The sequence below is a fragment of the Rhopalosiphum maidis genome, chromosome 3, assembly GCF_003676215.2.
Source record: "Rhopalosiphum maidis isolate BTI-1 chromosome 3, ASM367621v3, whole genome shotgun sequence".
Lineage (NCBI taxonomy): Eukaryota > Metazoa > Arthropoda > Insecta > Hemiptera > Aphididae > Rhopalosiphum > Rhopalosiphum maidis.
Window position 1 is genome coordinate 18,439,233 of NC_040879.1, and position 15,356 is coordinate 18,454,588.

The following is a 15,356-nucleotide window of genomic DNA, read 5'->3' on the forward strand; positions in this document are numbered from 1 at the left end:
TAAAAACATAAGAATTGAAAATATAAAAGCAGGATCTCCTTTAGTTAGATAAATAAATTGTTATTATTATTATGGTTTTGATTGTTTAACATTTAATTTTTAAAATAACATTTTAACTGTATTGTTTAGCTGCATAATATTAAATAATCACAGAAATCATAATCAAAAGGGATATACAATAAATCTCAGATAACCTAAAGGTTTTTACCTATAACGTTTAATTTTATAGATGTTTCAACATTTATGAATCGCTTGTAAATCACTTTTACCATTCAATACTCGCCATCGGTAAAAAAAACTTGTGACACACCCTAAGGTATTTTTTTGATAAAAATTAGGGTTCGTCGGGAGACAACTCGTTTGAGAATGATTATCGAGATTTTCGACCTCGGAAGTCGGAACTATATTATTGTATGCGCCTGTTTTGTTTTTGTTTTTCAAAACCAACTACACGACAACCCCGCGGCCGCAGATCGGCGATAATATCATTATATCATGACTCGACCGGACCGACTACGCGACACACGACGATCACCATTGATGATATGCCATAATAATATATTATAATATTATAATGTGTACAGGAAACACTAAAACGCGCCACGGGTGGGCCGCGGTGACGACAACAATAATATATTATACGATATGATATCATCTGTGAACGGCTCGGGGCGCGAACGGGCCATAATAGCAGTGCCGTCGTTTCTGTTTTTTCTCTCACTTTTATGTTATTATTATTATTATTATACATATAGCCGCAGACGAACGCGGATTTCACCGATTTCCGTGCGTCCAATCGCCAAGGGATGGAGCGATACGACCGCGCATTTTGTATTTAATTAAATTTAGTGTTTCGATATCGCTTATACACGTAGCCGCCGCCACGGCAGAGCACCAGCTTGTGCGTGTATATATATATATATATATATATATATATATTTATACTCGACACGACCATGAATATGTATTAAACACACACACACACACACATATATATATATTATATGTGCGCGCGAGTGTGTGTGTGCGTAAAACGTCAAAACGTTTACTGCACGCGGTGTGCAGTGGCCTATGCGTCGGAAGTGGCGGCGGTGGGGTGTATACGGGCTACGAGATAAATATTGGGGTGAAACGTCGCATCATCATCGTTCAACCGACGAGGGCCGCCGCCGACGGGGTTAATTTGAAACGCGAACCGGATAAATTTCGTTTAGGCTATTATTTGCGGTGGAATAATTTTCGAATTTGTCATCGCACCGCGCGCAGCGGCGTTAGGCGGAGACGTTCACTCGGGTTTACGTGTATAATAATAATAATAATAATAATATAACACAACGTATACGACGACGACGACGACGACGACGACGATGCGACGACGACGACGACGACGCCCAGAAGAGGGTGAGATAGATAGAGAGAGTGATCGTGACAGAGAAAAAACGGGCCCCACTCATTAGGCGCCCGAAAATTATTCGGCACATTATGTTACACATACGCGGGTTCCCCTCTCCCGTACACGACTGCGGATAATATTTTATATTTTATTATGTACGTATATTATATTATAATATTCATACGTAATAATATCGTAAACAACACAACGCGTGCCGGGCGGTGTCTCTTTCCGCGCGGGTGTTTTGCGCGCTGCAGCAGCTCGCCGACCGTATCATTATCATTACGCCGGGCCGGCCGATCGGCGGACGATTCGGATTTTTTCGCGCGTGTGACGAGATTACGGGCATTACACAATACGATATTATTGTGTACGGACGTCGCCGATACCGTCGCGACATAATACATAATATGATACGATGTAATATACATAACGTCCTACGACATTATATTTTCATATTATTATTGTTATGCGATATATTGTCATTCGGCACGCGCCCGCGTCGCTAAACCGTTTATATTATTATTTCGTATTATCATCGTTGTCGCCGTCGCGTTATTATCTACTGTCCCGTACGCGTATTTACATTATAATATTATTACGTTGCGATGTCGCTGCGCGACGAAATATAATGCGGCGTAATGACGACGGTGGTGTGGACACGCGCATCCAGTTAGCGGCTATTAATTATGTTATTATCTGCTGCTGTGTGCATAATAATTCTATACGGTGTCGAAAATATCGTATTATCATACTGTATAATGCGTGTGCGCGTGTATTACATGTTGCCGACAGACGTTCGGCTTAGCCGGCGACGAGACGAGCACGAGCAACAGCCGACGACGACCGCGCGTGCTGCCGCTTCGGCAGACTCGTCGGACGAACGCAGTCACTCATTACGTGCATTATTGTCGTAGCCCTGTTTGGGCGCCGGAAAGAAAGTGGGTTTTTTCTTCGGCTTTTTGAAAAACTGTATTGCCCCCGCGTGTAGCGGCGATCAATAGCTATTGCAGTGTGACCGGTTGAAAAAAAGTTGACGATTTGACGTTGTATAGCACGGATGGGCGCAACTGAAAGTTATTGGACGGCCAATTTTTAGAAAATCGAAATTTAGCGGGCCAGAGTATGGAAAGCGAGAAAAAATGGTCATTCAAAAATATGCATTTCAGTTTAGCGTAGACGCAGCGTATAGAGTATAGACGAATGACTTTGAAATTGTATGGTGTTATTTGAAAACGTTGCGCGGGCCAGATGAAATAGGTTTGCGGGCCGCCAGTTGCCCACTCCCGTTCATTATTCACGCCGCACATATTATGGTCGTCGTCACTGCGCTGCAGCGATAAACACGGTTCTACACGTTATCCTAACGACGGTTGCTCGACATACGCAATGCATAGCACTTCGGCGAGATACGACTCGCCGCTTGCGGTGTGTGTTGGCTTTATCGGTGACTAAGCGATGGCGTTTATGAATAGTTGCTATATAAAGTGCATGTTATTAAAATATCGTTGATGTATTTATGAAATTGATCCACCGGATATGTGAGAGAAGTTTTTTTTTTTATCTACTACTATACTAAGGATATAACACTAAATACAATAGTATATACTATACGGTATACATAGTGCAATGCGCATATACGGCCATATTTTATAATTTGAGAGATATGCTTGTTTAAACGACCGTACTCACTGATATAACGTGTACACCCGTGGACACCGAACAGTAAACTGTCAACAACGTTTCGTCAAGCCAAACGATGCATACCTAAAAAGGAAAAAAAAATTATTTGGCGTGTTAATAAAACATTATTTCAAACCAATGGTGTCTTTACTTTACTCACTAGCAAGTTAGCAAGTTACAGGAAAAAATTACGGTGTTATAGCTACATCAAATAAGAATACAATAATCTTACAAGAATATTTACAAGACCGTAAATCGACTTTTTTTATAACAATGAGGTGAGTCACATTTCAACAGCAGTAGGTCGCATATTTACTTTAAAATTCATTGGTACATACAATAAGTGGACCCAACCATAGAAATGAGGTAAATTTTTAAAACGCCACCGCTGAAAATTGCCACACCAGTCGGAACTGTTGCTTTCTTTTGAACCGCAGAAATTATAAAACAAATTTATTGACAAAATATATTTTTAATTGTATAAAATAACCTATCTATTTCAATTATAACGCGTACCAATAGTCAGTAAACCAACAATTTTGATTACATATCCGTGTAAATGTATACCTACAATAAAAAGAAAAAAAATGTAATACCATTCTAATATTTTAGAATTATTATTTATATTAATATAAAATATGCATTGTAAATGTTTTTAACAAAATTAATTCGGAAAAACGTTGTACTTTATTGGGACTGCAACTGCAGTTAGAGCTCATAGGAAAAATTCCTGTGCTATATTTTCCCCCGCCCTCATATAATAATTTAGCATAAATGTTTAACATTTTAACCAAATGTCGATGTATTTATTTTGAATTTACTAATAACTTTTCAATAATATGCAATTGCAATAAATTTAAATAATTGTGTTTATCAAAAAATAAAATATTAAAATATTAAGAAAATGTATACACTTGGAACCTTTGATATATCATCCAAAAATTCACAAAATTAATTTATACAAATAAATCTAATATGTTAAAAAAAAAACACTGAAATGTAGTAAATGTGACAAAGTTTGAGCTCTAATAATAATACATTGATTGCGTGCATTACGTTCCGTAGTGTGGTTTTAAGAGTAGTTGGTAGTCAATAAAATAGTAGTATTATATATATATATATATATATTATCGGCATCTATTTGAGCGTGTATTATTTCTAGTCTTGTTTATGTAATGAAATTTGTAATGAAATTTCTCACACGCGCGTCATGCGCACGACGAGTTAACAGTGATGAAAACTCTGATCAAATTCCTTATTTATTTTACTTTGAACGCTTTGTTTTTAATCTTGTAAACATATTTCTAAATATTTTGGCAAAGGCTTAAAAGTTAAACTACAAACTACAGCCTTTATAAAGTTTTCAGTTAGTCTAGTTTAGGTTTACAATTTCAAAATTAAGTTATTGAATATTGGATAATAATTTCGGTTTTGATTCATAATATTACAAAACACAACTAAAATAAGAATATCTATACTACCAGAGCATCGGATATCGATACCTGCAGTACGTTACCAACCCTGTGAAAATTAATCGAAGGTTCAGGTCTGATTATGACACTGGTATTTTTAACTACAGTTTAAAATACTGCTTATGGGTTTTTTTTTTTATTATAACTAAAGTAGTTTATTTGGAATTTAAATAAACAACATGAATGGTAAAATGTGGTTTAAAACTGTATAATAAGTATATCTAAGTTAGACGATTTCATTAGCTGCTAATGTTACACTAGCTATGACATACAGTTACTTAATTGTATTAAGTTTCTAATTTATAGTATTTCATATAATTCAATTTTGTTTATTATACTATAATAATCTTATTTAGTTTTTGTTTTCGTTTATAAATTTATGTTTGCCAGTTTGCCACTCATTATCAGATATTTTAAATAGCAGTTACACTCCTCATCCACCTAACACAACGAGTAATAAGATTCGTTTATAATTATAATACACACTCGTATAGTTTTTGTATACATATATAAAGGGAGAGAGAGTTCTTTAAAGTCCCGATAGAGAATCATATATATATATATATGAATTTGCATGCATTAGAAAAGCCCTGGATATATATATGTATAATATATAAGTACATGAGCGTAACAAAGTGATAGCGAGAAGAGGGAAGATGTTAAGGGTGTTCGTAATATCGTAATTTCACTTAAAACCGATTTCGTGGGTGAAATGTTGTTTTGCATATTAATCATGTATAATGCATTAATGCGTGTTTAGTAGGTCGGAGCGTTATTGTTCTTTAATGCAATGCACATAATACATATTGCGATGTGCGGAATATGTGTTTTTAGTCAATAGACTAGGTATTGGTTTAACGGTATATTTTTGATAAAAAAGAACATTTTCGTCTAAATTTATCAAATTTTAGAAAAGTTTAAAAAAATATATATAAAATAAAGTAATCACTTTGTATAAAAATATTATTTTAACACTTTCAGCATTTATCTTATGATATTTTATTGTTACGTATAATTGTATATTATGGTACTAAAAAATTACATAAAAATTTTTTTTTTTTTAAATTTAGACTAATAATGGTTTTTCACAACAATAAACTGTGAGATAATGTGAATAATATTCATATGTGAACCAAATCAAATCATTCCTAAACACAACCCGTGGACATTTAATTAGTGCCCCTTTCTGTGTTTATATATGTATCACATTATACACGAGTACACGACTGTACACGGATTTGAAATTAAAAGCTACACTGCACGGAGAAGCCAAATACTTCTATAAAAGATTTCATAATAATCGTCCATCACCCCCTTTGAATTCTCTAATTCAAAACTTTGTCTTATTTTACAAAACTCGGTAGTCCTGCAAAGCGCCTGAGGCGTATAAATGGTGTTGTATACTGTCGAGATCTTCCACAAGAATGAATAAATACTTATGCGCGTAATATATAATTAAAACAGAAATTCTTCAATGCATCCAATGGGTGGTTATACTTTCCACTTTTCAACTGAATGTTCTGTTTGTATTTTATTGTAGGTATGTGATTATTGTTTAATTTTCGATGTCATATTTCGCGTATTTATAGATTGGTATTGTAAATAATAATATAAATCGTACATATTAATAGTATGATACTATTAATATCTATTGATCTAAAAATAGTTATTTTTTAATAAATCTGTAATGCTTCTTTATACTTAATACTTTGTTTATGATCACATAAATTAATAAAGAGTACATATTTTTTTGAAAACAATTTGGGGAGACTGTTTTTGGATATATTAAATGTATTTATAGTAACACGTATAAAATATTTTCGTATCACACAAAAATAACAGTTTTATTTAATTTTTCGCATTCGTTATTGACCTCGAGGATGCATAGAAAGGAGTATGCGTGGGTCAGATACCTTCCTAACTGTTATTTTTTTTTGAGATATTTATTTAAAAAAACTAAAATATTATACAATGATAGTTCATATTATTAGGTAATAAACAAAATATTGAATTATTTCATTCTAATACATATTCTAAATAATTTATTAATACCAGATACGTTATATACGGTCATACACGAATTTCTTATCGTATAACAATAGATACTCTGTATATAGTAGTGTATACATTATGCACAAGAAATAATAAACTATGCATTTATAACTGTCGATCTCACTATGTCTATTATCAAGCCGGGTCCACGTGATGATGGTAAAACGCGATAGCTGTTGCAATCGTGACAGCAAAATATTATATATTATATAGGTACATAAGAAAGGTGTAACTAGGTTTTAAAATTTGAGTATCACCTCAAATTAATACACTAAAGACCACTTGAAGGTAGTGCCGGTAGGGGTCGTAATAAATACTTTAAACATTTATTTATTTCGGTGTACTTATAATAGTATTATGTTAGTTAATTTTTTCCACTTATTTTCTCCTTCCACGATATAAAAGTATACATGACTTTGACCATATGACATTGTTTCTTGAAATACCATGATTATGAAAATAAATACACCTATTATATAATACTAGCTGGTGGTCTTGTTTATAAGTAAGCTATATATATATAATAGTAACGTCACTACGTCAGTAGAATTATTTAAGGCACTATTTTTTTAGAATTCACGCGCACACAATTGTATGCCAACATATTTTTTTTTTTGAATGCATACAACATTGACCTTAAACAAACAAAAACTCGTATTTTCATAACTCAAACTTTTAGACGTTGTTTTTTAGAAGGTTTTTTTTTATCGATATGTAAAAAGGATTCCGTATAACCTTATCCTTAATCTATTATATATGATCTATGACATAATCGATCTTCCGCCGGATATTAGTATAGGCGGCACTCCGATAAAATATAATAATATAGCCGGTACAATATAATTATTATTTATTCGTATAAAATATTGATATGGACTAAATTTATTTTGATTAAAAAACTAACCAGCAACCAACCGCTAAGAATGTTCGCATAATAACTATTAAACAATTATAATAGGTATGCTGATTATTTTATCATTAGACCGACATATTATTTTTGTAATGCATGTGTTTTTAAACATATTATATATTCACAATTAACTTTTTTTATTATTTTACATTTTTGTATAAGATTTATAAACAGTATTTTGGTTCATGAAATTCTAGTAAAATTCTACTTTGGAATTGAAGTGTTGTAAGTACTTATTATTTTTTTTTTAAATAAAAGCACAACAACACATGCCGAGAAATTTGGCTGTTTAGTGGTTTAAGAATAATAATCATGTTGCAGCAGAAACAGCATATACCAGTATAACCGCGCAATATTATTATATAATGGCATCTATTCATTGTATACCTGCTATTGTAATATTATTTTTATTATGTATTCGATTCAAGCAAAATAAAAACATATAATTAAGTTCGTATCGACCGCAAAGTCGATTTGCAAAACGTATAGTATAACACTAAACTATATTATTAGATGTATATATATATATATAATGTCATTATAATATTAGGTATGTTATTATATAGATGCATCGCATTTTATTTGATTATTTCCGTTGATATATAATAATATGATACTTCGTGCGTTTCGGTATAATATGGATACATATTGCATAATATACATATACATTTATTATATTGTTCGTAATTCACACAACGTGCAATAAACATTTCCTAGAGAATTGATAACTACAGAATACAGATTAAACCCTGATTTATATATATATATATAACATATTATATGTGTGTGTGTGTGTGATGTGCCGTGTATATATAAGTATATAAAATATGTGTGCGCATGTGTGCTTATATATATAAACAGTATATACCGTATATATATATATATATATATATAGCCTTCGCGTTTTATTCCGGCTCATAAAGGTTCCTGCTTTAGCGTACGTGCCCTCCCTGTCCGCCGGGTTCTATATAAAAGCATGACCGTATAACTTTTAATAACCAAGGCACGTTTTTACGGGGGTTAAGGGGGTCGGTGGAGCGGGCTGGGCGGGGGCGGTAAACGAAGAAAAATACCCGACAAAGCTACGCAGTAATGGCGAAAGGGACCGGACACGGTGGCGGGGGCACGGGGAGGGGTAGAAACGGACATAAATTGCTTTTGTTTCAACTCTCCTTTCCTTTTTATACCCAGAAATACATGTGGACCAACCAACGGGTACCCCTCATACCTATATATATATATATATTATATATTATATACAGTTCTTTTTCTTCTTCTTCGTCTTCTCTTCCCCCTATATATACACGCACACTCACACACACACACACACATATATATATATACATACATACATATCTGTTCGCCATATCATTTCTTTTCCTTGACCCGACGCCCACTGTATATGTATACACATTACACACACGTATGTACACACACACACGCGCGCGCGCGCGCGCTATAACGACGGTTTTCAACAAAATTACTCACGGACGCACACTTTCTGCCATATCATATACGTGAATACTACCTAGGTATGCGTTTTCCATTGTTACGAAATATATTTATGTATTTACCACACACATAGTTCCGTATATGATACTCTATAGCTGACAACATCACGATAATTAAAACGTCGTGCGAGAGCAAAATACAGCTATGCCACCGTAATGTGTTACTGCAGAAACCCAATCCGGCGAAATTCGATTCCATCACAAGACGTGCTAATATAATATATAACTATTATATATGTGATTGGAGAACTCATTTTTTTTTTTTTTTTTAGGAGTTTGAAATGTTTTCCCTGTAAACGTATTAGGTATGTTCAATTCAAATGTTGTGAATTATGAAAAAATGCCGTAGCTATGCCACAAAATTGCATTAAAAAAAAACACACGAAAACGAAATCATAATCACGTTACTACTACTCGAGTGTATAACAGATTTTGTTCGAAATACACATCCGATCAACAGAAATCTATGGTTGAATATTTCGTAACATCGTGTTTATTTTATCTTACAGGTTTCTGTTTTCAATGACAAGAACTATTACTCGGAAATTAACAATATCATGGTTTCTCAGCATGATAATATAGTCTATAAAAAAAATCAAGTTTTTAGAATAAGAAAAATCAATTTATTCTACACACACGATTTCCGTACTCGACATATCTTCGTATATTTTTTTTTTACTCTCATCATCAGTGCGTGTACGTAAAATAGGTGTATTATTATTTGAGGTCCGCTTTCTAACTATTTTTTTTTTTTTTCATTGAATTTCTTATACTATATTTTAATATTCACCGTCTCGGATCCAAGTTTAACGCTGACATGTTTAATGTATTCAGAGCGACAGTATAATACGAAATGCATAAACGTAATTATTATTGTTAATATAACGAACACGAGTTGTTTATGTGTATAATATACAATATCGTCCGTCAGCCAATAGCGTACATCGGAATAGGCGATGATATTATAATATTACAATTTACAATATGCGCATCGTTTATTTTCCAGCCGCATTTATCATCCGTTTATTTTTACCGTCTAGGCCTAAATCGTTGGCAATTGATTTGGTTTCCTTGGCCGCTACAGTATTTAAAACACGGCGTAAGTATATAATACGCGTCACTGTCTCGCCAGTATACGAAAGACAATATTATATATAGCCATGTCCTATTTTTAAAATATTGAAACGTTTTGTTGAACCCTCTTTATTATAAGTATATACATCTAAACAATAAACGTTTTTAGTTTTTACATTTCATAAAATATAATATATTTATACGTTTAAATATGTAACTAACCGTTTATGTATGGTTAAACGTGTTAAACTTATTAGTTACCTATTATAATATTTGGTATAATTTAGTTTATATTATGTTAAACAACACATTTTTACTATTTCCGATTGATTATAATATGATTAGCATTTTAATTTTATTTAATTTTTTAGGTAACTAATTACAGAATATTCTATATTTTTATATTGACATTTTTAATAACTCCTTAAGCCACAAAGTAAGGCGTACAAATGAATCACAATAATATGTCTTCAGTTATAATTATTTAATTTCTTTCGACGGTTTAAAGTGAGGAAAAATTAAATGATATATTAGTATGGAAATGGCTAAATACTAGATAATATTGCGTTTTTGTAAGATAGGCTGTTTTCATGATAATTATGATAAAAAAGCAATCATATGGTATTGAATAAAATACCTGATATTCCTATACGGTATTACCTAATATATTATGATATGGTTCGTTTTGACGAAGAGTTGCCAAAGAAGTAGAACGCTCTGGAAAAACTTATAGTTAATTAATGTAATTTTTGCGTATCTATCAATAGTACGTTTACTAAAAAAAATTAAATTTCGGCGGAAATCGATTTATTGATAATTTTTTCAAAATGATATAACGAATAATTCAAAATTGAGCATTTTAAAAATAGTATGAGTCAGATTGTGCAAATAATAATTATTTTTAGTATACACTTATTGAACCTTTAAATAATTACAATTTAACAAAAATAAAGGTTCTAATAAACGTGTAATTTCTGGCTTGCGGTAATAAATTGTCACAAACTCACAAATTTGAAATTGAATAAACTTTTAAATTTTAATTAATTATCATTAATATAATATTTATATATATGTTATGTTTAGTTACTACAAGTTTTGAGTGCATTTTATGTCCCGTGAGTTATGATTTTGCAACCAGTTCGTTATTTCGTAAGTAAATAACATAGCCACTATCCATGTCTACTGATAAAAATGTACTTTAGGTATGTATAGTGTTTTATTTTTTTTCTAACTGCTAAATCTATGAAAATTAATATGAATGATGGTAATATAGTCTAATTTAATGAAAATCGTTCAAAATTAAAGGAATATTAATAATTATTATCGTAGACAGGGCTGTATTTCATGGATGTTGGTAAGGGACTCACAGGTATGCACTTCCTCATCATTCAACATATATGGATGTCTTAAGTTTTATAATAATTTTTGATAACTATACTGTTAAACTCGCATTACTCTTGGATTACTCGCAGAGCGGATATTGGTAGATAATAGTACAATATGTATTATATGAACCGTTTACACTATAATAGTATGCATGCAACTATAGCTTATGTGATAATATTAAAAATAGGAATTCGTTTTGCCGCAGAACAGCCCACTTCGTAGTGCCTACAAAATATCTCTGATATTTTATAACACGGAATTTGAGCATAATATTTAAAAATTTCAAAAATCAAATTTTGGAAAATTCATTGCCGAAAAAAATTGTGGTGAGCACAGTTGGCGAATCATCATCTTGTAATAATGTCGTTATGACAACAATAAAAATTCCAAAGCCGCATATTATATCCTGTTTATTCGGTGTACATGCATCATAATATCACTTGCATTGATTTATTTTATGCGTTTTACGCACGTCGCGGACAGAGATAAACAAATCAGCGCGCAACCGTATACAAGTCGTGTGTGTGTGTGTGTGTGTGTGTGTGTGCGATAAACACACACGTGTATGTCCTCTTAATAACAAATTAGCACAATCAAATTATATATTTATGCGTACAGTTGTACCTATACGATATTGATATGTCTGCCTGCCGTGCACGTTGCCGCGACTTGCGTGTAACGACGAGTTTCCCTGAATTCTTAATTATTTGCATCCCTTATTTCAACCCGACACACTAATTTATAATGTTTGAAAACGTTTTCAGCGGACGGCATCGCCGCAGTGTACGCAGACCACAGGCTTACATAATTAATAAGTTATTAAATTAAATAAACCTTTATACCCACTACACGTATATAGTAACAGAGTTTTAACGATGCGATTATTCGTGGTCCTGTCGCGGTCTACGATGACAACATAATATTTTTTCCACGAGCCGTATTTGTTGGGTTTTTTTTTTCTAACAAATACGTCACTTGATACCCATGTAAATATTTTATAAACTCTACATATTACGTGCATATGGTTCAGTCATAATACGATTCACCGTGACGGCTGATAGAATAATATATTCGCTCGCAATTAACTGAGACGTCTGTTGCCAACACACACAGTGTAAGGACGCCAGTTCACCGTAGACATTGCAGTTATATAGTGTATACATCAACACCTTTCGTATGATCAATGAACATAGCGCGAATACAATACAGCCATCACCTATTGTTATAGAACTCAATAATATACGTGCTTTGTAAGTATTATTGTTTGTGAGTATTTAAAGTAGACATTCAAATTTAATAATAAATAAAGTTGAAGCCCAGATGTCATTCAAATATATTTAAGATCATTAGAACTATATCTGTCCACGAGTGGGATAAATATATCTACAAAGTCCCATGACTCTTCCTGAATGTCTCGTACTTATCCAATCACCTCGGGTATCCTTTGATGTTTTAATACGTTAATCGAAATTTGATATTTTAAATATCTGTAGCACTGAGACTAAATATTTTGAATATATTATTATCTTGTCAAAAAATAATAATAATTCAATTTTATAAAAAACCTTATTAAAAAAATATATATCTATTCAGTTATATGGTTGTAATTCAAAATTATTATTAATCGTAGGGATTTGAAATTTTTCATCATGACATAAATATAATACATAAATACACAAGATAATATTATATTTATTTAATTGTATTAGCATGATATATTGAGATATCGGAATACGCTGTCATATCCTTATCATTTCTAACAAAGTTATAATATTAATAATGTTTGCGAAAAACGATGGTTCCAGTGCGGGCCGCGGGGCTTCTTCTTCGGGTGTCGTGGCTTAAGAGGACGCTACACCCGCACGTATTGTCTCCGTCTTGCAAACGTACTACATGGCAAATTTTCATTCAGTATAATCAATTTTGTGTGTGTGGGTTAGGCATTAGAGTGAAATGAATTGTTATCAAACTTAAAGGCGAGAACGTTATCTGTGTTTATCACCGGTTTTTTTTTACGTTTTTTTAATTTTTAAGCGAATTATGAGCATTATTAAATATAAATTATAATATATATTATACATACTCACGCAACCCGTAATTGCACTCTAATATTTAAGCTAAACACTCAAAATTGATTCTACCGAACGAATATTTACCATGTAGTACGTTTATAAAACGGTAACGACACAGGCGAGTGTGGCGTCCTCTTGACTCTCACATTTTTGGTGGTATAACAGGTATGATTTCTTTTCCACGCGTGTTCGCCGGTGCTTCGTATAAGACTGATGTAATGATGTTATATCGTTATGTGTGAATGACATATCGTAAACGTCACACTGGTAAGGTTTTTTTTTCCAGTGCGTGTCCTCCGTAGTACCGTCCGTTGGTCAAAATGTATTGAATGATTTATCAAACACGTCATACTGGTACGGTTTCTCTCCAATATATCCCATGACAGTGTACCGTCAGATTGCCAAGTTGGGTGAACGATTTATTGCAAACATCACACTGGTACGGGTTTTCTCTAGTATGTGTTTATACTCATTGTCATGATATATAATGTTTTAGTTTCTTCGGTCATTTTTATTCAAATATTCAATATACTTGTTGTTTATAATACGCATATATATATATATATATTATTTATTCCCACAGCATAAAAATGTTATTACCTATTAATATTATGACAAATATTTACATTTAATGATAATATTATATACGCGTGATTGATTTTACATATTTCTGAAGTACTTTAAATATGTTTTAACAACATAATACATTTATATATTTTTAAAACATAAAATTTTTTAATTGAAAAAATGTATCAAAAAAATTAAAATACATTTAATTTATCAGCTTACATTTATCGGTTACCAAAACCTCTTAAGCTTATATCAAACATTTTTTATTAGTCTGAAATTCTAAACTCTGTGCCTCATCTTTTGTGTGCTTCATTTTCAAAATGAATCTTTTGGGAACATTGCGATCGATTATAAAACACAATAGAGTATGATCAGAATTCAAATTTTTAATGAATTCGTTGAAACAATTCACAACAGCTTTTGTTTCTTATCAACTCTTTGTAATCTCTCGATGTATTCTATACGCCAAGGCTCAAGATGCATTATTTATTTATCGTCCAATAATATAGACTATTAAACAATAGTGAATCGTTTAACCTCGGCGAGATAACTCAGAAACACAAAATTTTGTCTGAAAACCTTCTGTGCTACTATAAAGTGGCTTAAAACGTTAAAAGTACTTATGATTATAATTTATAACTGTAGCCGTAATTACAGCGAATATGTTCAAATTTTTTAAGAAAAAAATGTTCATACATATATTCGTTATTTTACAACGATATTCTCCGCTTAGAAATTATGTAAGTATACTCATCAAAAATTATTTAAAAAAATTATTTCATGATGGTTGTATAAAACTGAAGAAAAAAATACTGAATAAACTCGGAAAGCACTAAAAATTGAACTTAAAATGTCTATAATGAAACGTTTGCATAATGCTGAGTACACAGGATGATTCTTTTATCAAACAACACTCATTATTTCAAAAAGTATTAATGTTTTTGAAAATATTTTTTTACATAGTTTCAAGTTGTTAAAAATCAACGTTTTTATTAAAAATTTATTAAATTTATAATTTTTTATCCTTATAATTTTTTAAGTTTTTTACTTTTTTGAATGACAACATAGTGTTTTAATTTCATATTCCAAAGCAGAATAATTTTCTAAGTATTTTGATACATAAAATTCGAATTTAGAGCGAGTAGCTTATGAGTCAAACTTATTTAAAGTTTAGACAAGCAGAGTAGTGGACAAACATTTTGCGGGGTAACCCCGTACCAATCCACTCCGCGC